At 39.9% G+C, this 25,720-nt stretch overlaps 1 protein-coding gene across 3 annotated transcripts in view; it reads right to left on the reverse strand.

Moving 5' to 3' along the window:
- The window catches only part of Ces5a (carboxylesterase 5A), a 292,545-nt gene that overhangs the window by 261,918 nt on the left and 4,907 nt on the right, over positions 1–25,720 (reverse strand). The gene's annotated exons all lie outside the window — the stretch shown is intronic.

Here is a 25,720-nt window from a genome sequence, read left to right on the forward strand (position 1 = left end):
TCTTCATGCAGTTCCCACAATGATACGGAAGCTTGTCTGCATGTATGGCATCAAAGCCATGAGGGACAGACTGGAGGAGAGGTGCAGAAGCTAAGGTCTCAGCTATTCCTATTTCTCTCTTACCGTTGACTACCCCCTCTTCAGCACTGCTAGGATCTTAACCAGCTCACCAGCATCTGAGGTGTCTCAGTGTCAAAGCTACTTCAGAAAAAGGCAAGGCACTGGGCTAGAAAGACGGTTCAGTGGTTAGGATCACATGCTTCTCTCGAAGAGGATCAGAGTTTGGTTCCCAGCACCCACATTGGGCAGCTCACAACCACCTGTCACTCCAGCTCCAGGGGTAACCCCAGCCTCTGTAGCGGTACTCACATGTACATACCTATGACACAGACACATAATGAAAAACAGTAACAACCAATCTTCCTTTTAAAAAGCAAAAGGTAAACACACTAACAAACTTAGATACTCTTCCCAAAGTCTGAGAACAGTCAGAAAACAGCAAGGAATTCAGACAGTTCTGAATCCCTGAATTGTTACTCCATTGCCACTGTAGTTACTAAGGTGTATTAGAATGTAAGTACATCCTTGTGATGGGGTCAATAGGTGGACTTGGTAAAGGGGGCAAGCAGTCCTTGTTCAGTTAACAAATGCAGAGAAGGACAATTTCAACAGGACAGCAATTCAGAGCAGATGGTCGCTCTCCACAAGCTATCTTAGAAAAGGATGTTTTTCAAGGTGAATCAGAACAAATGTCTTGATGTATTTTGTACCAAAATATAGATCTCACAATAAGTATTTCCCATCATGAAATGAATTTATTAATCCCTTTGTTTTTTGACAAAGACAAAAAACTGGCTTGTGAGCTAGTTTAAGGAAATTACTGAAATTCTGCCACCAAATTCTTAGTTTACAGTATATTTAGTGTATCGTGTTGTGTTCATAACAGGGACCTATGTAGTTACTTCTAAGGTGTTCAAGACATTTCATTTTTAATCCATCCATCCTATCTTCTCTTTTCCCCATCCATCCCTGCTTAGTGGTCCATCATTAAGTTACCATAACCACCCCTTCTCATTTTTATCTTTTGGAATAAAGTCTTATTTTAGCCCATGACACCCTGGGCTTTGTAACCTTCCTGCCTCAGCCTCCCAGTGCCTAGGTGTAGCTTCCTGCTGCAGGCTTCTTTTCTATTCTTCTAAGGTAAAGGTTACATATGTAAACACTGAGCTTTAAACACAAATGCACAAACAGAAAAGCAACATTCTGAACAAGGCAAGATGATGAAGCAGATGTGGTGTCTTCTGCAATACAAGGTTTCTCAAAAGATGGCATATAGCCCACTGAAAGACGTGCAGTTGTTGGGGATAGCGCCTAGGTAAAATTTTCTTAATGGTTCTAAGTTTATGTTAATGTGTTAGGGAAAAATACATCCATCACATCAAAGCTGTGGCTGTTTCACTGGTATTTACAAGTGGGTAAGGCATAGTAGGAGCCACTGCTGTGGTCTTTGCTGTGTATGTAGCCCACATGAGTCACAAAAGCAGGGCTCAGATACGTTCTCAATGTTCTCAGTTCTCCACAGTAGTTTTAGGGACATAGGCAGCCTGAGTACTGTTCATCCAAGGGTCCCGGCAATATAATCTCAAATCCCAAACTCCTACGTCATATTGTGCTCTCATCTGAGATAGGCCATGCTGTCCCTGGAAGTACAACAGAATAGTCCTACAAAGGGCTAACTGGATGCGTGTGGCCTAAACTGTTAAAGTAAGCACTGTGCCCTGTGCAATCAGATTTCCTTGGAAAGATTTTGATTTTACTTATGTACATGTGTCTGTATCTGTGTGAGTTTATGTAACAGATGTATGTCACACACAGACAGACGCTCATGAAGGACAAAAGAGGACATTGGATCCCCTGGAACTGGACTTATATCACTTGTGAGCTGCCTGACTCTGGGTGCTGAGAACTAAACTCAAGCCCTCTGGGAGAGCAACAAATAGACTTAACTACTGAACCATCTTTTACTCCAAAGATGAACATTTTAAATTGGCCAAAAATTTAAATTTGACTGCTCCTAGAATCTGGAACTGAGGTCGGCAATAAATGGATCATAAACACAGACAAGAGGGAAGATATAGTTCTGGGCAAGAAAGCCTGGGAACTCATCTGCATAATGAAGACAGTAACTCATACAATAGTGTCATGAGGATTAAATGAAATAAAGAATGTATGTTGACGGTCTGATGGATTCAGTGAATGATAAACTAGCAGCAAATGCAGCTTTTGTTTTTGCTACTAATATGATGGGTTTTTGTTGTTGTTGTTGGAGGAGGAGGAGGAGTGGTTTTCTACAAACAGTATTAGGGTCACATCTGTTATCTTCATTATTTTATCAACCTACAAATGAAGGATAATTATTTGAATGTAACCTTTGCAGGGCCATTAAGGAAACCTGTTTCCTCCTGCAATTATGGCCTTAATTTGTTTATCATCCCCGTGATAATTGAGGTACTCCGAATTACCACAGTGAAATGTTCAGCATCTCACTGAGGAGTATTCTGCTTCTGTCTTAAATGTTTATCATGATCCCGTCTTATGTAGATGATTGCTGAAACCAATAACAGTTAAGAATGCTATATTTAAGAAGATAAACACTATGAGGTTATTTTCAGGGCACTTAAATGATTTGGTGATTTAGTGTGACAATTTATATGAATTGCAAAGTTAAAAGTGCTAACAAAAATTAAGTGACATTAAGAACCCATGCTGCCGAGCCTTGTCCTTTTGGAAAGCATATTACATAGGGTGAAGACTGAAACACAAAGACTAAGATATAAAATAAAGCCAGGTGTCACTCTGGGCATCAATCAATCAATCAATCAAACTCCTTGCAACTTTTTGAATGCTGTTTGTTCATTTTTGAGACAAGGCCTCCCTATGTAGCCTCAGCTAGCCTGGAACTCTCTATGTAAATCAGGCTGGCCTTGGACTTACAGTTATCCTCCTGCCTCTGTATCTTGATTGTACTGGAGCTAAAGGCATTCACCATCACTCCCAAACAATAAGGATCCTTGAAACTCCATAGCTGAATAATTCATGATGAGCACAAACGTAAAAAGCCATTCATATTATTTGTACTAAAAGAATACATGAGTAAAATACATCTGGTTCATGTTCTGTGAGCAAAGATTATCTATTGGGATTACCATAAAAAATACACACAGCAAATGGAAGAGTTAAGCTTCTTTGTATATCAGGGTGTCGACAAACTATAAAAAAAAAGAAAGTCAAGTCTTTTGAAATACAGCTATATTGTATGTATTTAGTCTTCATTAAGGCAAACGTCAACAATGGTCAAGAGAAACAAGACAAGGATAGGCAAACTACTATCTAAATATCAGAAATAAAAATTGCAGATGAAATAATAGAAAGAATTATAACACTCTGAGGCTACACACAGTAGTAACTTAGGATTTTAGAAAACATAAAAACGGTTGCCAAAGGAAGCATAAAATGAAGTTCATACTCAGGTTAAATCTTATCCAGTCCTTAGAATTAAATGATACATAAGGAGACGTGGCCCTCTCCTACATTCACACAGTGGAGGCAATTGCAAAGCTCTCAGGGCAAAACCATTTCTGTTCATAGCTTTCTTCTACCCCGACATTTCCTTGGACGTCATTAGAGCCTTAGGGAGAACATGAAACACTGTAGTAGATATATAAATGCAGTATTTATTTTAATAGAAATATAAAGGCATGTGGCCTTCTAAAGAACTCAACCAAGAAAGCATTTGAGCTTTTGTTTTTACTAAAGGGATATGAATTTTTCCTTCGGATGCTTGAGTCTATGTTCATGAAGGATACTGTCCTGTCTTTTTTTTTTTCCCCCATTGGAACAACTTTATCTGGCTCTGGAATAAAGCTCACACTGGCCTCATGGAATGAGCTGGAAACTGTCCCTTTATCTTTAGTTTTTGAAAGAATTTCTGATAAATGACAGTGTCTTTTTGTTCATTAAACAGAATTCCCAATGAAGCCATTTGTGCCTTCTATTGTGTCATTGAAAGATTTTAAACTACAAACTCTTTTTTTTAAAGCATATGTAGGATTATTCAGGTTATCTACTTCTCTTGATTAAGCTCTTGGCACCTTGTGTCTTCTAAAATGAATCTGTCCATTTCATCTGCTGAATTTGTTGGCATGGAGCTAGTGATACCCTTCCCTGTCATTGACACAGCATATCTTGTGATGATGTAAATGTTTTCATTGGAATGGAAATTTGTATTCTACATCATTTTTAATCAGTTTCAAGAGGTTTATACATTTTATATACCTTCTTATTGAACAAACCTTCTGCTATTAAAGAACGAGTATCTTCAACTTTTACCTGTTATTTTTCTTTCCTATTTCATTGATATCTGTTCTGTTCTGTTCTGTTCTGTTGTGATTTCCTTTCTTCTACTTGTTTGGGTTTTAGTTTACTCTTCTGGTTTCTTAAGGTAAAAAGTAGTTGTTGATCTGCAATTTCTTTTCTAATTTGGGATATAACACTCTAATTTCTGTCTGAGTGCTGCCATTATTAGTATCCCACAAGTTTTGGTATGTTATATTTTTACATTTATTCAAGACAAAATATTTTCTAATTTTTTTGTTTGCTTTGTCTCTTGTTAATGTAAAGATATATATATATATATATATATATATATATATATATATATATAATTTCCAAATATTAATGGATTTTTTAGAAATTTTTCTGTTATTTATTTCTAATTAACTATTGTGGTATAGCTGTCCCCTGAGAGGCTCTGCCAGATCCTGACCAATACAGAAGTGGATGCTTGCAACCAACCATCGAACTGAGCACGGGTACCAAATGGAGGAGTTAGAGAAAGGACTGAAAGAGCCAAAGGTGTTTGCAATCCCATAGGAAGAACAAAGGTATCAACCAACCAGATCCTCCAGAGTTTCCAGGGACTAAACCACCAACCAAAGAGTACACATGGAGGGATCCATGGCTCTAGCTGCATATGTAGCAGAGGATTGCCTTATCTGGCATCAATGGGAGGGGAGTCTCTTGGTCCTATGGAGGCTCGATGCCCCAGCATAGGAGAATGCTAGGGCAGTGAGGTGGGAGTGAGTAGGTAGGTGGGTAGGGAGCATCCTCATAGAAGCAGTGGGGAGAGGAGATAGAACAGGAGGTTTGCTGAGGTGAACCCAAGAAGGGGGATAAAATTTGAAACGTAAATAAATAATCAATAAGAAAGGATATACTTTGTGAATATTTTAAGTATGTTAAGAATATTTTAAAATGTGACGTATGGTCCACAATATGTGTACTTTTCATAATTTACTTTTTAAATGCATATTACATCCTGATTGCAGCCTCCCTCCTCCCAGTCCTGCCCTTACAAATTCCTCTTCCATTACCCACACCCCTTCTCCTCAGAGAAGGAGAAGCCTGCTGGGTACCACCCTACCCTGGGACATCTAGTCCCAGCTTGACTCAGCACATCCCCTCCAACTGAGGTTCAACTAGGCAGTCTAAATAGGGGAAAGGCTCCAATGGCAGGCAACAGAGTCAGAGACAACTCCAGCTCCAATTGTTAGGGGGATCCACATGAAGACAAACTTGCACAACTGCTATAAATGTGTGGGGGCTTAGGTCCAGCCCTTACATTCTCTTTTGTTAGTGGTTCAATCTCTGTGAGCCCTAATGATCCCAGGTTCATTGACTTTGTAGGTCTTTTTGTGATGTCCTTGACCCTTCCACTATATATATTTGAAAATTGGTATATTCCATATCCACTGAACAAATAGTCCTATAATTGTCATTTAAGGAACTCTATGAATAGTTTTCAAGTCCTTTATTTATTTGCATGTGTGCATATAAGTGTGTGTGCACATGAGTGTATATAAATAAGTGTGTGTGTGTGTGTGTGTGTGTGTGTGTGTGTGTGTGTGTGTGACATGAATGTGGAGGCCAGAAGCCAATATCAAGTGTCTTTGTCATATATTTTGAAACAGGATCTTTCACTGAACCCTGAGCTCAGGGTATCAGCCTGCCTCTACTCTCTTCCCCAAATCCCCTTTACTCTTGTTTCTAAGTTGGGAATACAGATGCACCCTGCTGCACCTGCATAGGGATCCAAGCCCCAGGACCTCCTGCTTGACAGGAAGTGGTTTACCCACTGAGCTATCTCCCCAGTCCCATTTATGTTTATATTGATTTTCTTTTTACAGTCTTAGGTAACTGAGAAAAGAATGCTGAAAAGTATAACTTCTGTCAATTTAGTCTCATGTATCTTAAAGTTACATTTTGAGATGCATAAATGGTTGAACTGTTTTTATTAATCCATTTATCATTGTGAAATGACACTCATAATTCCTGGTGTTATTCTTTGCTCTGAAATCTAGGTTTGTACAGGAATTTTAATCCAGCAATATGGTTACTCTGGCAAGGAATCACATCAAAAGATAGAGGTCTGTATACACTTTTAATCCCAAACAATGATGTCTAACTGAGGGGCATACAAAATGACAAATCAGAGAAAGATTTGACAGAACGAGTCAGAAATAGTATACACCCAACTGTCATGAAAACAGACAGGAAAAAAGAAGCTACTTAAGAGCAGTTCAGGAAGAGGCAAAGGGGGTTCATTTGAGTTTGGTGTAGTTCAGGTGAATACAGTTGAGTTCATCTGAGTTCATGAAGTTCCATGTAGGCATAATGGTATTGTGCACTATGTGAAGATGGAAATGCTGATTTCTGTCTCCCCTATATCTGGGTGCAATCCTTATTCAGAGAATCTCCTGTCTCAATCTTGTGTAAATACCAGCTCCCAGTTGTTCCCCGTTGTGTCAATAAAGAGAGCTTAACAGCCAATGACTGAGCAAGGGAGAGAATAAGAATGAACTTCCTGCCAACCAGAGAAGGGGGTGAGAGAGAGAGAGGAAGTGGATTAGCCACAGGGTAAGAGTCCAGAAGACACCATGAGAAAACAGCTTGAGCAGAAAAAACCATAATTTAGGGGCTGGGAGCCCCAAGAATAAATGCACATATCTTGAGGATGTGGGCTGGGAGGTAGCCAGATTAGCATAGAAGATTTAAATAGAGTAATACTGCTCAGTTATTGTACACCTAAAGTTTGTTAAATAAATAACATAGTCCAGTATCAATTATTTAGGAGCTACCTGGGTAAGAAGAAAATTGTACCACTTATTAAAAGTCTACTAACACCATTCAGTTTGCTCAGTCAGTGCAGTCAGTGCAGTTTTTCCAAGCAGACCAATTCAGCCAGAAGCTAAAAGAAGCCAGTTTGAGTCAGTCAGTTTGGAGAGTAGTTTGAGCCAAAACAACTGAGTTGAACCAGCCAGCCAGAGTTCAGAAAGAGCTAGAGAGATTGAGTTTAGTAAGTCTTAGATGCTGAAACATTCTAGGCCCAGGTTAGCAGATGGAAGCTGGAAGCTGAAGCCTTCAAGGTCCCGGTTTGTAGAAGATTGAATAATATGAAGGCTAGAAGTGTCCAAGCCTAGGACTAGAGATAGTTAGATAGAAACTTCTAGGCTCAGCCCAAGCTGTGTATTGGTAAAGTTTATGTACAGCTCTCATTTCATCCCATCCTCTAAGGAAATAAAACCAACTTTTATAACTTTTATATTATTTAGTCACTCCAACTTTCTTCTGAGTAGTGTTTATATAGACATCTTATTTTATTTTTATTTTGCTTTTAAGCCTACTTATGTATTTATATTTCAATTGTTTCTTGTAATGAGCATAAAGTTTGGTCAAATTTTAATATAATCTGATCTCTGCATTTTATTTGAAGTGTCTGGTTTAAAGCTGGGAGAGGTTTTCTATTTTTAAAGAGTAATGTGATTAAATACCCAAGTACAAATTCCTTCTACCCCATTTAATTACTCTACAAAATTTCTTCTATAGTGTAAGTTGACACATTCACAGGATCTAAGGATTAGGTTTGGCCTTCGTAGACTCATGTGTTTAAATGCTTTGCCCATGGAAAGTGGCACTATTAGGAGGTGTGGTCTTATTGGAGTAAGTGTGTCACTATAGAGGTGAGCTTTTAAGTCTCTATGCTCAAGCTCTGCCTAGTGTGGAACTCCAATCTCCTAGCTGTCTTCATATCAAGATGCAGAACTATCAACTCCTTCTCCAGCACCATGTCTGCCTGTAGGCTGACATGCTTCTCACCTTGATGATAATGGACTGAAGCTCTGAAACAGCAAGCCAGCCCCAATTAAATGTTTTCTTTTATAAGAGTTGCTTTGGTCATCACACAGCAATAAAACTCTAAGTCATGTAGACATATTTGGGGTCAATGTTCTGTCTATTCCCATGACAGTGACTATTCTATCCCCCTCCCTCTCTTGGGTCAACTGCTAATCCATATTCTGATTAGTTTGTTCAGAGAAAGTCTGTTTCTTTTTTGTCAATGTTAAAATCAAGGTTTCTCGTTAGTTGGACTCACTCTCATGAGTCCTCTAGATAAGCTTGACGTTAATATCGTGTCAGACCATCAGATATTTTCTTTGTTCCATGGATTATTTTACTCTTGCTAGGGCTCTTTGATGCCCAATATTTTAAATGTTTCACAAAGTCAAGTCTGGCTGTTTTTTTCTTTTGTTACCTGTGGCTTTCGTGTTAAAATCAGGAAGTTATTGCTAAACTCAATATAATGAAGAATTTCCCTGTCTCCTGTTAAGAATTGTATAGCTCCAGATCTTATATTTAGGCCTTTGATCCATTCTGAATCATCTTTCTATTTTATGACAGATAAGGTTCAAATTTCATTCTTTCACATTGAAATATCACATTCCAGCCCCTTTGTTAAAGGCTGCCCTTTCTCCCTCAAATATTTTAGCATCGATGTTATAAGAATTTATGACACTCTCTATTCTTTTCCATTGGTCTGTGTGTCTATGTATAAGATTGTTTTGATTACTGTAGATTTATATAGTAATTTTGAAATCAGAACTGTTGAATATGTCAGCTTTGTTATTTTCCAAGAACATTTAGATTAACTGGAGACTCTTGAAATCCCAGAAGAATTTTCAGAAGAGATTTTTCTATTTCTTCAAATAACCCTATTGAAATTTGAAAAGAGATAGCATTACACCATAGATCTTTCTGGGTGCTTTGAATATCTTAACAATAGTAAGTCTAAAAATGACTCTTTAACAATTGAGTAGATTAATTTTTTATAATTGTTTTTTATTATATCATTTTCTCCCTTTCCATTTTCTCCCTATAACCACTTCCATACTTTCTCTCAAATTCATGGCCTCTTTTTTCTTTAGTTACTGATGGTGGTGGTGGTAGTGGTGGTGGTGGTGGTGGCGGCAGTGTGTGCACATGTGTTCTTAAGTACACAGATATAGTCTGTTCAACCCATACAATGTTCCTTGTGTGTACATGATCTCAGGATTTATCATTTAATATTAGATACTAATTGGGCAGGCTCTTCTCTGGGGAAGACCATTTCTCCCACTCTCAGTATTCCCCAGTTGCCCAAAGTTCTTTGCCTACAGTTGAGGCCCAGAGAACTTTTCCTCTTCCTTGTTAGCAAGTCCATTGGTGTCTTGGTTGTTCAGGTCTTATTTAGGCAGTCATGTTGCTGAGGCTTCATGAGCGTAGCCTCTCTGACATCTCTAGAGACAAAATTTCACAGCAAACTTCTTGTTTTTCTGACTCTTACAGTCTTTCCACGCCTTCTTCAGTAATCCCTGAGCCTTGGGGACAGGAATTGTGTTGTAAATGTGACTAGATACTACAGTCTCTTGTTCTCTGCATTTTTATTGCTTGTAGTTTTCTGTAATGGTCTCCTTGGTAGAATTGATTAATGAAGCTACCAGGTCTGGGCTATTCACTGGATGATTTTAAATTACTAATTACATCTCTGTTACAAATTTAGTCAGATCTTTAAAATTGTTTAGTGCATTAGTTTATCAAGTTTCCTAGTTATTCAGTTTCATTACTCTGTCTAGTTTTGTAACATACAGTTTTCCTCAGTATTCATTTGTAATATCTTCTTTTTCCCTGTGACTGGTAGTAATATTCCCTCTTTAGTTTCTGGTGTTAGTAATTCAATCCTTCATTCCAGGCCAATCTAACTAAATGATTGTCAATTTAGTTGACCTTCTCAGAAATCATTTATTAATTTTTTTCAACCAATTTTCCACTTTCTATTTCTGTATTTCTTCTTTGCTATTACATTTTCCTCTTCTTCTTGCTTTGTGCTTACTTTGCTTTTCTCCTGAAGCTTCTTGTAGAATAAAAAAAAAAGATAGTACCTTTAGAACTTTTTTTTTAAGTGCTGGAATTTATAATGATTACTTTTCGCCCTATGCAGCCATGTTAGCTGAATGTCACAGATTCTAGAATTTTGAACTTTTATTGTTATTTATTTCAAAATATTTTGTCGTCTCCTTTGTCATTTGTTCTTTGGCCCATTTTCATATTGTTTTGTTTGTTTGTTTGTTTGTTTGTTTGTTTGTTTTAGCAGAGTCTTATAGTGGAGCCCAGGCTGGCCTCTAATTTATGGCCGCCATCCTGTGTCAGCTGCATGCCACCATGTCTAACCTGGACCACTGTTTATTTAGTAACTTGTTACTGGGGACTCCGATCTCTGATATTGTTCCTAGATAATTTTAGGGTTACTTCTTCACAAAAAGAGTTAGTAGCCAGCCAAGAAGAGCAGGGCTCCAAAGTAGCAGTTCTGCGGAGTCCTTGCTGGAGGCTAGGAAATCTAGAAGAGAAGAGAACTCTGTTTCTTTATCTCCTAAATGTGGGCCTATAGGCTGGATATGAGTCAGTGACTGAAACTGAAAGGAGCCACCTGGACACTGGATGGGTCAACTGGCCTGACAAGCCCAGTTGACCTATCCAGTTTCCACATCCCAGTTTCCAGCACAAATCTCTGAAAGGTTCCCAGACTGGCAGCTTTCTGGTACTCTACTTCTTGGAACCCTTCCTACTATGAAGGAGCTCAGCTCTCTGTTTCTCTCCACCATCTTTCTTTCTCTTATCCCTCCCCAAAAGAAGATACTTCTGAAAGTCATGAGTAATTAGAAGCCTGCTATGTATTTTCCTGTATTTGTCCAATACTCACATTTCCTTGTTGGTTTTGTTTTATTAAAACATAAACTCATATATCCCAAACTGGCTTAAGCTTGCCATGTAGCCAAGGATGCCCTTGAACTTCTTATCCTCTTGTTAAGAGTGCTGGGATCATAGGTGTGTCCCTCTACACTTGGTTTATCTGATGACAGTAAAGACTGAACCCAAGATTTCAGTGCACGCTAGACAAACACTCTACTACCTGAGCTAGAGCCCTAGCTTCTTGGGTGCTGTGTTTGACCTGTCTCGTGCTGGTGAGCTACACTACCAGCTCTTGGTTTTTAATAAGTCCACTGTGGCTAAAGGTGTATTTTTTTTTTTTTTTTGGTATGAAGTCTTTTCAGTTTAGTGAGCCTTATTTTATGACCTACCATTTATGTAGTCTAGAGGATATTCCATATATGCTCAAGAAAGTGGGATTCCTCTGCTGTGGGGTGGACCATTCTATAGGTATCCATAGACCTGTATAATTTATCTGTTGTTCATGTAGTCTGTCTCCTTGCTGATCTTCTCCCCAGTCACTTTATCCATCACTTAGGGTAGGACATTGAGGCCTACTGTTGTTGAATTGTCTGTTTCTCTCTTGAGTTTTGTTAGCTTTTAATTCATGTATTTTGATACTCAGTTGTTCGAATATGATAGTAATTGTTACGTGTTTGAATGTTGTATGTTGTTGTTGTTGTTGTTGTTGTTGTTGTTGTTGTTGTTGTTGTTCTCTAGCACTGATATCAAGACATCAACATCCAGCATGGAGTATAGGTCCCAGCTCGCAAGCTTCTACCCTGGCTGAGGAGCTAAGGGGAGGAAGAATCAGTTTTCTTTAGGGGTATGTTTGGCCCCTGGTGAGTCAATCATGTTCCAGTGGACGGTCCCATACTGTGCTTACAAGGGCAACAGAACTTGAATTAAATGGGGTATAATTTTTTTAAGAGGACATGAAGTTGGGAAAAGAGGTGAATCCAGAAGGAATGAAGGGATTAAGTAGCTTCAAAATACATTCTGTGCATATATTAAATTCTCAATGGAGCATTCAAAAGTATATTAAAATTGTGTCTGATGTTTCAGTATTTTATCTCTCTTTTGGTTATTGTTTGAATGATGCCTATGTTTCTCATCATCTCACTTTCAATATATTTGTATCTTTAAATTTAGATTATGTTCTTAGCAGGGCATGGTGGTACACACCTATAATGCTAGCCCTTATGCATCTCTGAGACAGGAGGCAAGCCTGAAATACATAGTAAGACCATCTCCTTAAAATTAAATATTTTAAAGTGGTCTTGGAGACACATATAGTTGGGCCATTTTTTTTTAAACTCTATTTTGCAAACATCTGCCTCCTACATGGAACATTTAATCTATTTTTACATTTAAATGTAATTATTGATGAGTTATACAAAATCTTACTTTTGTGTCTTTATCTTTGTGTGTGCGTGCATCTATGTGAGGGCACCTGTGTGCCACAGCATGTGTGTGGTGGTCAGTCTTCATCTTCCACCTTGATTAAGAGAAGGCCTATTACTACTTGTTTCTATGAAGACCAGGTTAGCTGGCCTGTGGTTTTCCCTGGCATCTCCTGTCTCTGCCTCCTGTCTTACCACTGAAGCAGTAGGATTGCTATATCTGTCCTGGGTGGGTTCTGAAGGTCCGAGTTCGTGTCCTCACATTTGCACAGCAGAATTTTACTGACTGAGCTGTCTACCCAGACCTGTATCTGCCTACATTTAATTTTTCGCCATTCCTAAATGTGTGCTTTTGTTGAAATCTCTGCCATCAAATTCATTACTTTCTTCTTAACATTAAACTTGCTATTGATCTTGTATATTGTATTTTTCATCAAAGACATGCCAGTTTTCAGGTCTAGAAGACTGATTTGTGTCTTTAAGAAACACACTTGTGTAGTACATGGTGGCACAAGCTTTTAATCCCAGCATTCAGGAGACAGGTAGGAGAATTTGTGAGTTCAAGGTCAGCCTAATCTACATGGCAATTTTCAAGGCATCTAGGACTAAAGAGATAACACCTTGTCACAACAAAATAAATAAATTCTAAAATGAAAAACTGCTCAGTCTAAATTCACAGATAAAGTCTAGTTAGAATAACAATGTTTTGACACTCTAATATTTGTATTGGTTCTGATTTGGTTTTGGTTGATGAATCTTCACCATGAGTCAGATTTTCTCCATCTTTTTGTTTGTATGCTATACAGTGCCAATGTTACCTTAGTGGGCACCGAATAGTGTCCTATTTATTTAATATATTTTAATTCTGTTCTAGAACACAACTAAGCTCTTTGAAAATAGTTTGATCACTTTAAAACTTGTTTATTAGGCAGCCTTTGTATAATATTTCATCTGGAGCTGATTATTCTCATTGCTGAAGCAACCCTCCCTTGAATCTTCCCCTCGTCCGTGGATATGTGACATTCTGATCTGATGAGAAGGGACAGATGTCATTACTGGAGCTTTGCGGAGGCTAGCACTGCTCTTTCTAATCTTTTTTTTAATGATTATTTTTCCATTTTTTTCCTTTTGCAATGCTAGAAATCAAACCCAGAGTCTTATGAATGCCAGGTATGTGCTCTGCTGCCTACTCATGTTTTTCCAGCTTTAAACAGCTTTCTTGCTTTTGTATGTCTACACATCCCTGTCCTCATAATGTAACATAGACCAGGGATGCCATATCTCTTGCTGTAAATAAGAAGACACTTGCAGCAGCATACTTTCAATGCAACTCTGTTCTCTGGTGTTCCTGGGAGCCCTGGCTTCCTCCATCTCTCCAGATTCTCAATTCCAACTGCCAACTCAGGGAGTCTGCTTCCTTCTATCTGGGTCCCACCTTATTGCACCAGAACCTAAAACTTGTTTCAAGGCAGTACACTGTGGCCAGCATAGGGCCACTCACTTATTTGTTTCCCATCTCTCAGGAGATCCCTGTCAGCACCTGGCACCTGGCATCTGGCATCTAAGGTCCTTAGTAGGGTTATTTCGTTCAGTTTGTCTTTTTTTTCCTGGTTGTTTCACACAGAAGAGTAAATATGCAATAAGTCACTCAGAAGGCAAGATGAAGATCCCACAACTCCAACATGTGGAAACTCACTCTTGGAGAGATGTGTTAGGAATCAGGCATTGACAACAGGCCAAGTACCAGATAGACAGGTGATGGACACCAGAGATATAGCATCTTGTAGAGAAGATCTAGTCACACAGACTGAGAGATTGGCTCCTTGGTTCCACAGAGTTAGAGAGACTGAGGTGGATATATCAATAATCCCAAAATAGTTGCATAGACCCTAAAAGAGGCTGATATTGAAGCCAGCCTGGACTGATTTCATGTCCAGAAACCAAGCAAACACTTGATTTTCCTCCTCGTTCTCGGCCTGTTAATCCAGAATCTGTGACAAGGATTGCCTTGTCCTAGGGAGCTAACTGGACCAGCTTGAAAAGACAGGATATGCTGGCTCTATCTAACTCAACTTCCCACCCACTACCTGGACTCTGTTTCGGGGGTGAGCCTCAGCATGCCCTCATGGTGCTGATTTATGACAAAGGTGCCAGTTAGCTGTGGGGAAAGCTTATTCCTAAATAGAATAGCTCTCTGAGGAGGGTAGAATGCAGCTGGATCTGCAGTCAATAGGAAATTGTCTTTGCCCCTAAGGAATTCTGAAATGTCACCGCTTAGTCACCATAGGGGAGACAACACATATTTTTCAGTGTGAGTCTGCTTTCCTTTACAGTAGCAGATTACTTTTGCAGTGAAATAATAACTTTTCCATGTCTTCAGTAAATATTGGTTTTAACTTAAACATGTAGATGTCCACTCATTTTGATATGAAGCAAGAGTTGTTACTGTCTGTTGTGTGTTTTGTTTACTTGTTTTTTGTTTTTTATGTTGGTTTGTTTTTATTTAAGTTACAGGACAACCCCCCCCCCCCCCCCCCCCGTTAAGTAGTCCAGGCTGGCCTTAAACTCAGGCCCCTTCTGCTCTCAGCCTTCCAAGTGTTGGCACTACAAGATGCTCTGGGTGCCAAGAACAATGACAGCATTGTTCATGCTAAGTTCTCTGGAGTTCCAGCAGTCCGACATAAATCACACAATACCTATAGCATAGATTGTAAGATTCCTGAAAACATAACTTTCTGTCCACCATTAGATAAACCCTTAAATGTTTTGGTTCCTTCACACTCAGCACTAATGTCTCTAAGACTGTGGAATCGCTTGCTGAATTCTTCTATTCCCTTTCAACAAGTGGGAAGGAACAGGGAGCGATGTGAATGTCGATGGCTGCATCAAGGAGAATCTGAGGCTGTGAGTAATGGCGAACCCTTTGTTAAGCTCGTGTACCCCCTTAGTTACTTGCATGTGCACCCCTGGATCTATGATCCTTCAGTTATCCTTTCCAGCCCCCTGGGATGATACCCACTTATTCACCTCCCCCCACCCCCCCACACACACACACGAAAATCTTTCAGAATCAATTGGATGGCTGTTATGTGCCTGATGTGCTGAAAAGGTCACAACTACGATCTGGAGAAAATCTTTCATGACAGGAAATAAACAATAGACAGACAGACAGACAAAAACCTCAGCATGTCAGTCGCTTCCAGGTTGAAAAAATCAGAGTCAAACCACATTGTGATATTCTCACTATATTAGCCTGTTATGCTCACCAAGGCGTTTTATTTCTAAAGCAAATGCTCTTGATGTATAAAGGAGTCAGACTTGATTTAAAAGGAAGAAGAAAGCAAAAGCCACCGTTTGACAGTGAGTGGAACAGATGTACCCAGTGCCTCGGTAACATTTGTAGCATTCGTCTTTGCCCTCTGAGCCACTCACTGTGGCTCTCCCTGCTATCCATCCTCTATGATTCTCTGCCTTTCCTCTGTCTGCTCGACTCAGATTTACGGGTATGGAAAACAGAACGTACCTAAAATCCAGTTTAGTTGAGGAAACTGAAGCCTGGGGTGTGGATTAAATCTCCAGGCGTTAGCTGAATAAAGACTGTTAGTCCTGTCTCTTTGTTCTGTGCCCTTTACTTGGAAATGACCTTCATTTATTATTTATTCGGACTTACTGGGAATGAAGTTTATCAACATCTTCCCTTAATTGAGTAACGTGGACCCCCAGTCTCAATACTCCCATTCTCTCATATGCTGGATCTGATCTCAGTAATCCCGCTCTTTGTATGCCTAATCTCTGTAGAGTATCTGTACTCGGAATCTTCATACTCTTGATCTCTGTACTCCCGATCTCTGTACTCCCGATCTCTGTACTCCCGATCTCCGTACTCCCCATCTCCGTACTCCCCATCTCCGTACTCCCCATCTCCGTTGCCTGTATCTCGGTGCTCCGGCTCTCTGTACACCGGATCTCGGTACTCTTGCTCCCTGTATTTCTGCTCTCAGGACTCCCACTCCCTGTAGTCCTGCTCTCAGGACTCCCACTCCCTGTAGTCCTGCTCTCAGGACTCCCGCTCTCTGTACTCTGGATCTCAGAACTCCCGCTCTCGCTCTCTGTACTCTGGATCTCAGGGCTCCCGCTCTCTGGACTCTGGTTCTCAGTACTCCTGCTCTCTGTGCTCTGGATCTCAATGCTCCCAGTCTCTGTATTCTGGATCTCAATACTCCTGCTCTCCAAACCCTAGATCTCCTTACTCTGGTTCTCCGTACTCTTGCTCTCTGTATTCTGGATCTCCGTCCTCCTGTTCTCTGTACTCTGGATCTCCGTCCTCCTGTTCTCTGTATTCTGGATCTCCGTCCTCCTGCTCTCTGTATTCTGGATCTCCGTCCTCCTGCAGTGTGTATTCTGGATCTCTGTCCTCCTGCTCTCTGTATTCTGGATCTCTGTCCTCCTGTACTCTGTATTCTGGATCTCTGTCCTCCTGCACTCTGTACTTTGGATCTCTGTCCTCCTGCACTCTGTGCTCTGGATCTCTGTCCTTCTGAACTCTGTGCTCTGGATCTCTGTCCTCCTGCACTCTGTGCTCTGGATCTCTGTCCTCCTGCAGTCTGTATTCTGGATCTCCGTCCTCCTGCTCTCTGTACCCGGCATCTCCGTACTCTGGATCTCCGTACTGTGGCTCTCCGTACTCCCGATTTCTGTAATCCTGATCCTGGGTTGGCACTGTTATAGGAAGGGTGCCACAAAGATATGCATAATGTTCTAATAAATACTCATTACAAAGATAATCTAATGTTTTTAAGACCTAGAAATTATTTGGCATAATAAATACCATAGGATCATTAATTTATTGGATTAAATTATTTATGAATAGGCATGGTGACTCCAACTTAAAATCTCAGCTAGAAAGGTAGAGGCAGGAGGACTGCCTGGAATATCAAGTCAGCTTAGGCTAGAAAGCTTAACTGGTTACAAAAACAAAACAACAATAAAAATGTTTATTCAGGACGCACAATAATATCTGACCCCAAAACAGAAAGATTACTGAATAAGACCTCAGTAAAATACAAATAACATAGTGCTATTAGTGCTATTTAGAAAACTTATTTAGGAAACTAACTTAAGAGGACATGGAAGGTTTATGCTGTCCCCCAGAGCTCTACCTACTGTCTAGCCACCTCTCTGCCCTCTTTCACCAGGAACATCCAGCTAAGATCCTTCCCTCTACTACATCCCCCTGCCCACAGAGTCCCATAGGTCACGCCCAGCTGCCCTCAGCTGCATGCTGTTCCCTGACTCAGCTCCATTGTTCAGCAACTGCTCTGCCCACCTTCACCAGGCCTGCTACACCAGGAACATCCAGGTTAGACGATCACCCCTAACACTCAACCCCAATCCCCTGCCTTCTAGTGTTCCCTGAGGCATGTCCAGCTTCAGCTGTGCTGAGACATGCACAGCCCCCTGAGTTCCATTATCCAGCCCAAGGCTGCCTGTAGAGGCCTGCTACACCAGGAACATCCAGGGACTACCAGATGCCTAAAGGACAGTATAAGAACACAATCAACAAAAGCCAGAACAATATGGCACCTTCGAGTCACGGCTATCTTACTACAGCAAGCCCTAGATATCCCATCACAACTGAAGCAGAATTAAATGATCTTAAATCCAATCTTATAAAGGGGATAGAGGCCTTCAAAGAGAAAATTAATAAAACCCTTAAAGAAATATAGCAAAATACAATCAAACAGGTAGAGGCTTTTAAGGAGGAAATGAATAAATCCCTTAAAGAAATACAGGAAAATGCAATTAAATAAGTGAAGGAAAAAAATGAATTAAACTGCTCAAGACCTGAACATAGATATAGAAGCAATAAGGAAAATAGAAACTGAGGCAACTCTGGAGATGGAAAACCTAGGGGAGAGAACAGGAACAACAGATGCAAGCATCACCAACAGAATACAAGAAATGAAAGAGTATCTCAGGCATAGAAGATATGATACAAGAAATTGAAACATCAAAGAAAACGTTAAATCTAAAAAAATTCCTGACACAAAGTATCCAGGAAATTTAGGATATTATAAAAAGACCTAACCTAAGAATAATAGGAATAGAAGAAGGTGAAGAAGAATCCTAGCTCCGAGGACCAGAAAATATTTTCAACAAAATCATAGCAGAAAATTTCCCCAACCCAAAGAAAGTGATGCTTATGAACATACAAGAAGATTACAGAACTCCAATTAGATTGGACCAGAAATAAATCCTTTCACCACAAAATAATCAAAACACTAAATCTACAGAACAAAGAAAGAGTACTAAAAGCTGCAAGGGAAAAAGGCCAAGTAACATCTGAAGGCAGATCAGAATTATACCTGACTTCTCAAAAAAGACTCTAAAAGCTAAAAGACTGGACAGATGTCTTGCAGCCTTTAAGAGTTCACAGATCCCAACCTAGAATACTACACCCAACAAAACTCTTAATCATTATAGCTAAATTAAACAAGATATTCCAAGATAAAGCCTAACTTAAACAACATCTATGTACAAATCCAACTCTACAAAAATACTAGAAGGAAAACTCCAACACATGGAGGTTAACCACACCCAAGAAACACAATAAATAAATAATTCCATATCAAAAACAAAATAAGGGAAACACACACACACACACACACACACACCACCAATATCAAAATAGCAAGAATTAGCAATCACTGGCCATTAATATCTTTTACATCAACAGACTTAATTCCCCAAATAAAAGACAGGCTAACAGAATGTGAAAAAATAATCCATCATTCCGCTCCATATAAGAAACACACCTCAGCAATAAAGATAGATATTACCTCAGAGTAAAGGGCTGAAAAAAAAATTTCCAAGCAATCTGACCCAAGAAACAAGCTGTAGTAGTAATTCTAATATCTAACAAAATAGACTTTCAACCAAAATTAATCAAAAGAGACAGGAAAGGATGCTTCATACTCATCAAAGGAAAAAATCTAACAAGATGATGTCACAATTCGGAACACCTATGCCCCACATGCAAGGTTGCCCACATTTGTGAAAGAAGCATTACTAAAGCTTAATTCGCACATGGAATGCCACACATTAATAGTGGGAGATGAACAGATCATCAATTAGATAAGAACAAAGAAAACACTACAAAGAATATACTAAACAAAGAGGTGGTTCTTTGAGAAAATCAACAAGATAGACAAACCCTTAGCCAAACTAACCAAAAGGCAGAGAGACAGCTTCTAAAATAACAAAATCAGAAAAGAAAAGGTGAACACTGAGGAAATTCAAAGAATCATTAGGTCTTACTTCAAAAGCCTGTACTCCACAAAATTAGAAAATCTAAATGAAATGGACGATGCAAAGTGTATTCTTTTATGTTTGGGCAAAATGTTCCATCTTCTTGATAAATACAACTTATCAAAGTTAAATCAAGATCAGGTAAACAATTTAAATAGCCCTATAACCCCCCCCCCAAAAAAATAAAGTCATTAAAACATCCCAACCAAAAAAAGCCTAGGACCCAATGGGTTTAGTGTAGAATTCTACCAGAATTTCAAAGAAGAGCTAATACCAATACTCCTCAAACTATTCCACAAAATAGAAACTGGAAGAACATTGCCAAACTCATTCTATGAGGCCACAGTCACCCTGATACCTAAACCATAGAAAAAGACTCAAAAAAGAAAGAATTTCAGACCAAATTCTCTTATGAACATTGATGCAAAAAATACTCAATAAAATACCTGCAACCCGAATTTAAGAACACATCAAAAATAGCATCCATTATCCAAGTAGGCTTCATCCCAGGAATGCAGGGACTGTTTATATTTGTGTTTATACACACACACACACACACACACACACACACACACACACACATATATATATATATATATATATATATCAACATCATCCACTATATAAACAAACTAAAAGAAAAACATCACATGATCATCTTATTAGATGCTGAAAGCTCTTTGAGAAAAACCCAACACCTCTTTTAACTTCATGTTAAAAGTCCTGGAGAGATCAAGGATAAATGGTGCATAATCTAAACATAGTAAAAGCAATATCCAGCAAGCAAATATCCAACATCAAATTAAATGAAAAGAAACTTAAAGCAATTCGAATTTAAAAAGAGACACAATAAGACTGCCCACTCTCTATCTAGTCAACATAGCACTTGAAGTTCTTGCTAGAGCAACAAGACAACTAAATGAGGTCAAGGTGATACAAATTGGAAAGGAAGAAGTCAAAGTATCAGTATTCGCAGATGATATGCTAGCATACATAACTGACCCCAAAAATTCTAATAGAGAACTCCTACAGCTGATAAATACCTTCAGCAAAGTGGCTGGGTACATAAATCAGTAGCCCTCCTTTATACAAATGATAATCAGGCTGAGAAAGAAATTAAGAAAAGAACACCCATCTAATAGACACAACTAATATAAAGTATCTTCTCATAACTCTAACTAAGCAAGAAAAAGATCTGTATGACAAAAACTTCAAGTCTGTGAAGAAAGAAATCAAGGAAGACCTCAGAAGATGAGAAGATCTCCCCTGCTTATGGATCAGTAGGATTAACATAGTAAAAATGGCCATCTTACCAAAAGCAATATACAGATTCAATGAATTCCCATCAAAATTCCATCATAATTCTTTACAGAACTTGAAACAGCAATCCTCAAACTTCATAGGGAAAAACAAAACAAACCATAAAAACCAACAACATCAAACAAAAACAAACAATAGAATAGCTAAAAACAATTTTGTACAACAAAAAATCTTCTGGAGAAATCACCATCCCCGATTTCAAGCTATACTACAGAGCAATAACAATAAAAACTGCAAGGTATTGGTATAGAATGAATGGAATAGAACCAAAGATCCAGACATAAACCCACACACCTATGCACACTTGAAATTTGACCAAGAAGCCAAAAACATACAATGGAAAAAAGAAGTATCTTCAACAAATGGTGCTTGTCTAACGGGATGTCTGCGTGTACAAGAATGCAAATAGACCTGTATCTATCACCCCACACAAAACTCAACTCCAAGTGGATCAAGGATCTCAATATAAAAGCAGAAACACTAAATCTAATAGAAGAAAAAGTGGGGACCTGCATTGAACACATTGGCACATTGACAAATTTCTAAACAAAACACCAATAGCTCAGACACTAGGATCAACAATTAATAAATGAGACCTTATAAAACTGAAAAGCTTCTGTAAGGCAAAGGACACTGTCAATAGGACAAAATGGCAGCCTACAGATTGGGAAAAGATCTTCACCAACACTACATCAGAGGACTAATATCCAAAATACATAAAGAACTCAAGAAATTAGACACCAGCAAACAAAAAAAAAAAACAATTAAAAATGGGGTACAGAGCTAGAGAATTCTCAACAAAGGAATCTCTAAAGCCAAGAAGCACTTAAAGAAATATTCAATGTCCTTAGTCATCATGGAAATACAAATCAAAAGGACTCTGAAATTCCATATTACACCCATCAGAATAGCTAAGATCAAAAACTCAAGTAACAGCACATGCTGGCAAGGATGTGGAGCAAGGGGAACACTACTCCATTGCTGGGATGAGTACAAACTTGTACATCCACTTTGGAAATCAATTTATCAGTTTCTCAGAAAATTGGAGATAGTTCTACCCCAAGACCCAGCTATATCATTCCTGGTTATATACCCCAAAGGACACTTGCTCAACTATGTTCATAGCAGCTTTATTCATAATAGCCCAAAACTGGAAACAACCTAGTTGTCCCTCAACCAAAAAAAGAAAGAAAATGTGGTGTATCTACACAGTGGGATACTGTTTAGCTATTAAAAACAAAGACATCATGAAATTGCAGGCAAATGGATGGAACTAGAAAATATCATTCTGAGTGAAATAACCCAGAAAGACATATATAGTATGTACTCACAAATGGGAATTAGCCATAAAGTACAGCATAACCACAGACCCAAAGAAACTAAGTAATACGTTATAAGGAGGGCCCAAGGAGCATTCATAAATCTCACTCAGAGGGGGAAAATAGTCATCAGAGGTAAATGGACAGAATAACTGGGTGGGAAAGAAGATGAGGAGGAATGGGGATGGGGATCAAGTGTTAAGAGAGGGGGTATGGGAGAGGTGTGGGAGTGAGAATGGAAATCAGTGAGTGGCATCTTTGGAACTACCCGGAGACCTGGGACATGGAAGGCTCTGAGAGCTTACAGCCTACAGCCTACAGCCTACAGCCTACAGCCTACACCCTACACCCTACAGCCTACAGCCTACAGCCTACAGCCTACAGCCTACACCCTACACCCTACACCCTACAGCCTACAGCCTACAGCCTACAGCCTACACCCTACACCCTACACCCTACACCCTACAGCTTACAGCCTACAGCCTACAGCCTATAGCCTATACCCTACACCCTACACCCTACAGCCTACAGCCTACAGCCTATACCCTACACCCTTCACCCTACACCCTACAGCCTACACCCTACAGCCTACAGCCTACAGCCTACACCCTACAGCCTACAGCCTACACCCTACAGCCTACAGCCTACAGCCTATACCCTACAGCCTACAGCCTACAGCCTACAGCCTATACCCTACACCCTACACCCTACAGCCTACACCCTACAGCCTACAGCCTACACCCTACACCCTACACCCTACAGCCTACACCCTACACCCTACACCCTACAGCCTACAGCCCTACAGCCCTACACCCTACACCCTACAGCCCTACAGCCTACACCCTACACCCTACAGCCTACACCCTACACCCTACACCCTACAGCCTACACCCTACAGCCTACAGCCTAGCTGAGATTCCTCCCAGCCAGATATACAGAGACTGAAGTGGCCACCTCCTGTGGCCAGGTTGGACTTCTAGTGGAGGGAGGGGAACATCAACCCATTCACAAAAACCAAAGTTTGTCTTGCCTACAAGATACGCAGTGACACAGTTGGAGCAGAGACTGAGGGAACAGCCAGCCAATGACTGCCCCAACTTGAGACATTAATGATACTCTGCTATGCTCGCAGACAGGAACTTAGCATTACTGTCTCCTGAGAGTCTTCACCCAGCGGCGGATGGAAACAGATGTAGAGACCCACACCAAACATCAGGCAGAGCTCAGGGAGTCTTGTGGTAGAATTGGGTCTCCTAACAATTGAAGCAGAGGCTGTCTCTGACTTGGTTGTCTATCATTGGATCCCCTTCCCCTAACTGAACTGCCTGGCTGGACCTCAGTGGGAGAGGATGTTTTTAATCTTGCTGGGACTGGATGTCCCAGGGCAGGCTGGTACCTAGGAGGCAAGTTCTTCTTCTGTAAGGAGAAAGGGAGGGGTAATGTGAAAAGGGATTTGTCAGAGTGGGATTGGAAGGAGAGGAGGGAGGGAAGTGGTCAGGATGTAAATTGAATGAATGAATGAATGAATGAGAAAGGAAGGAAGAAAGGAAGGAAGGAAGAAAAAAGAAAGGAAGGAAGGAAGGAAGGAAGGAAGGAAGAAAAGAAAAGAAAAGAAAAGAAAAGAAAAGAAAAGAAAAGAAAAGAAAAGAAAAGAGAATATAGTGTCACATACCAGGAATCTCAGTGCTTGAGAGGCAGAAACAGGAAGATACTGACTTCAAGAGCAGCCTGATATATAGGCATATATGCATGCTGTAGAAAGGCCACCATCATGGGATACAGAAAAAGAATGTGTATCCCAGGCATGTAATATGTAAGCTGGGTCACTTAGCCGGGCTAAGTCACTTGTACATCTCTAATCTTAATTTCTCATGATGCATAAAATAAAAACTCTGTAAAAAAAAAAAAGTTATGAGGATCAAATCAAACAATGCATGAGAGATTGTTGCAGTTCGAAAGTCAGAGACTCTATGCACCAACACAGCAGGCAGCTATGTGTGTTGCATGCCTGGCATCTAACAGTGCCTGGCACATGGTAAGCTCCCAATAAACATTGGCTAAATCCATGTTTTAAAAAGCAAAGATGATTATAGGGGAAATATTTATGAAGGGATAAAGCCAAGTGTATAAATAGAGCAGACAGGGGCACAAAAGTTGTATCCCTTCCTGAATGAAAATGATTGGCATCTCTCCCTTCTCAAACAAAGCCAGAGGTAAGGGAAGCAAAGAAAAGACGGTCAAGTTGGCCAGACCGAAACTCTGCCCTTTCTGGTTCACTGCTCCAGTCTCCCTCACCCCTCAATCCTGCTACCGACTCTTTTTAAAGAGTGTCATTGCACGTTGAGCCATTGATTTCAGAATCATAATTAAGCTATTACATTATATGCTTTGATGAAGACTCCTATATGTCTTCTCTTTAGTCATTAAAAACCAGTAAGTACTGCCTTTTGTTTATACTGCACGTAGCTAACCCAGGATTCTTTCTTCTGCTCTCCTTCTCTGACATCTGCAGTGAGTAGGGAGAAAGTAAGGCAACTGAAGGGACAGCGTTAGGAGCCGGGTCAGTAAAAGTTCCCATTAGCCAGGCAGTGGTGGCGCACGCCTTTAATCCCAGCACTTGGAAGTTCTAAATGATTACAGCCAAAAGCCATGAGGTTGGGGGTCTTTTAAAATTGTGTTTATCTAAATTGTTCCTTTTTCTGTCTTATAGTATGTACCATACACACAGGAATTTCATAAAAAATGTTCCTCTCTGTCATACAGACCAGATTTTGTAAGCCTCTGGGGAAGAGATGCATGTCTAAATGTCAACTTAAAAAAAAAAAAAACTACCCTGCCTCAGTGGGACCCACGTTCTTAGTATTTGGCAGACATACAGAACACCCCAAACCATACATGCTTTGGAACATCCAAGCAAAATAAAATATGCATCATCTAGACAATCGCCTTCAATCCACTTAAGTTCAGCTAACTGGCATCCCTTCCTCCCTCCAGTTCCAGTCAGTCAGTACAAATTAGGCAAACTGGTCAGATAAAAATCTACCTAATTTTTTCAGGAACAAACAAAAACAGTTCTACTTGGACTAGAGAGTTGGCTCAGAAGTTAAGAGCACTTACTGCTCTTGCAGAGGACCTTGGTTCACTTCCCAGAACCCACATGGTGGCTCACAACCATCTGTAACTCAAGTTCCAGGGCAATTTTGATCTCCTCTTCTGACTTTGGTGGACACC

The sequence above is a fragment of the Arvicanthis niloticus genome, chromosome 18 (assembly GCF_011762505.2).
Source record: "Arvicanthis niloticus isolate mArvNil1 chromosome 18, mArvNil1.pat.X, whole genome shotgun sequence".
NCBI classification, from domain to species: domain Eukaryota; kingdom Metazoa; phylum Chordata; class Mammalia; order Rodentia; family Muridae; genus Arvicanthis; species Arvicanthis niloticus.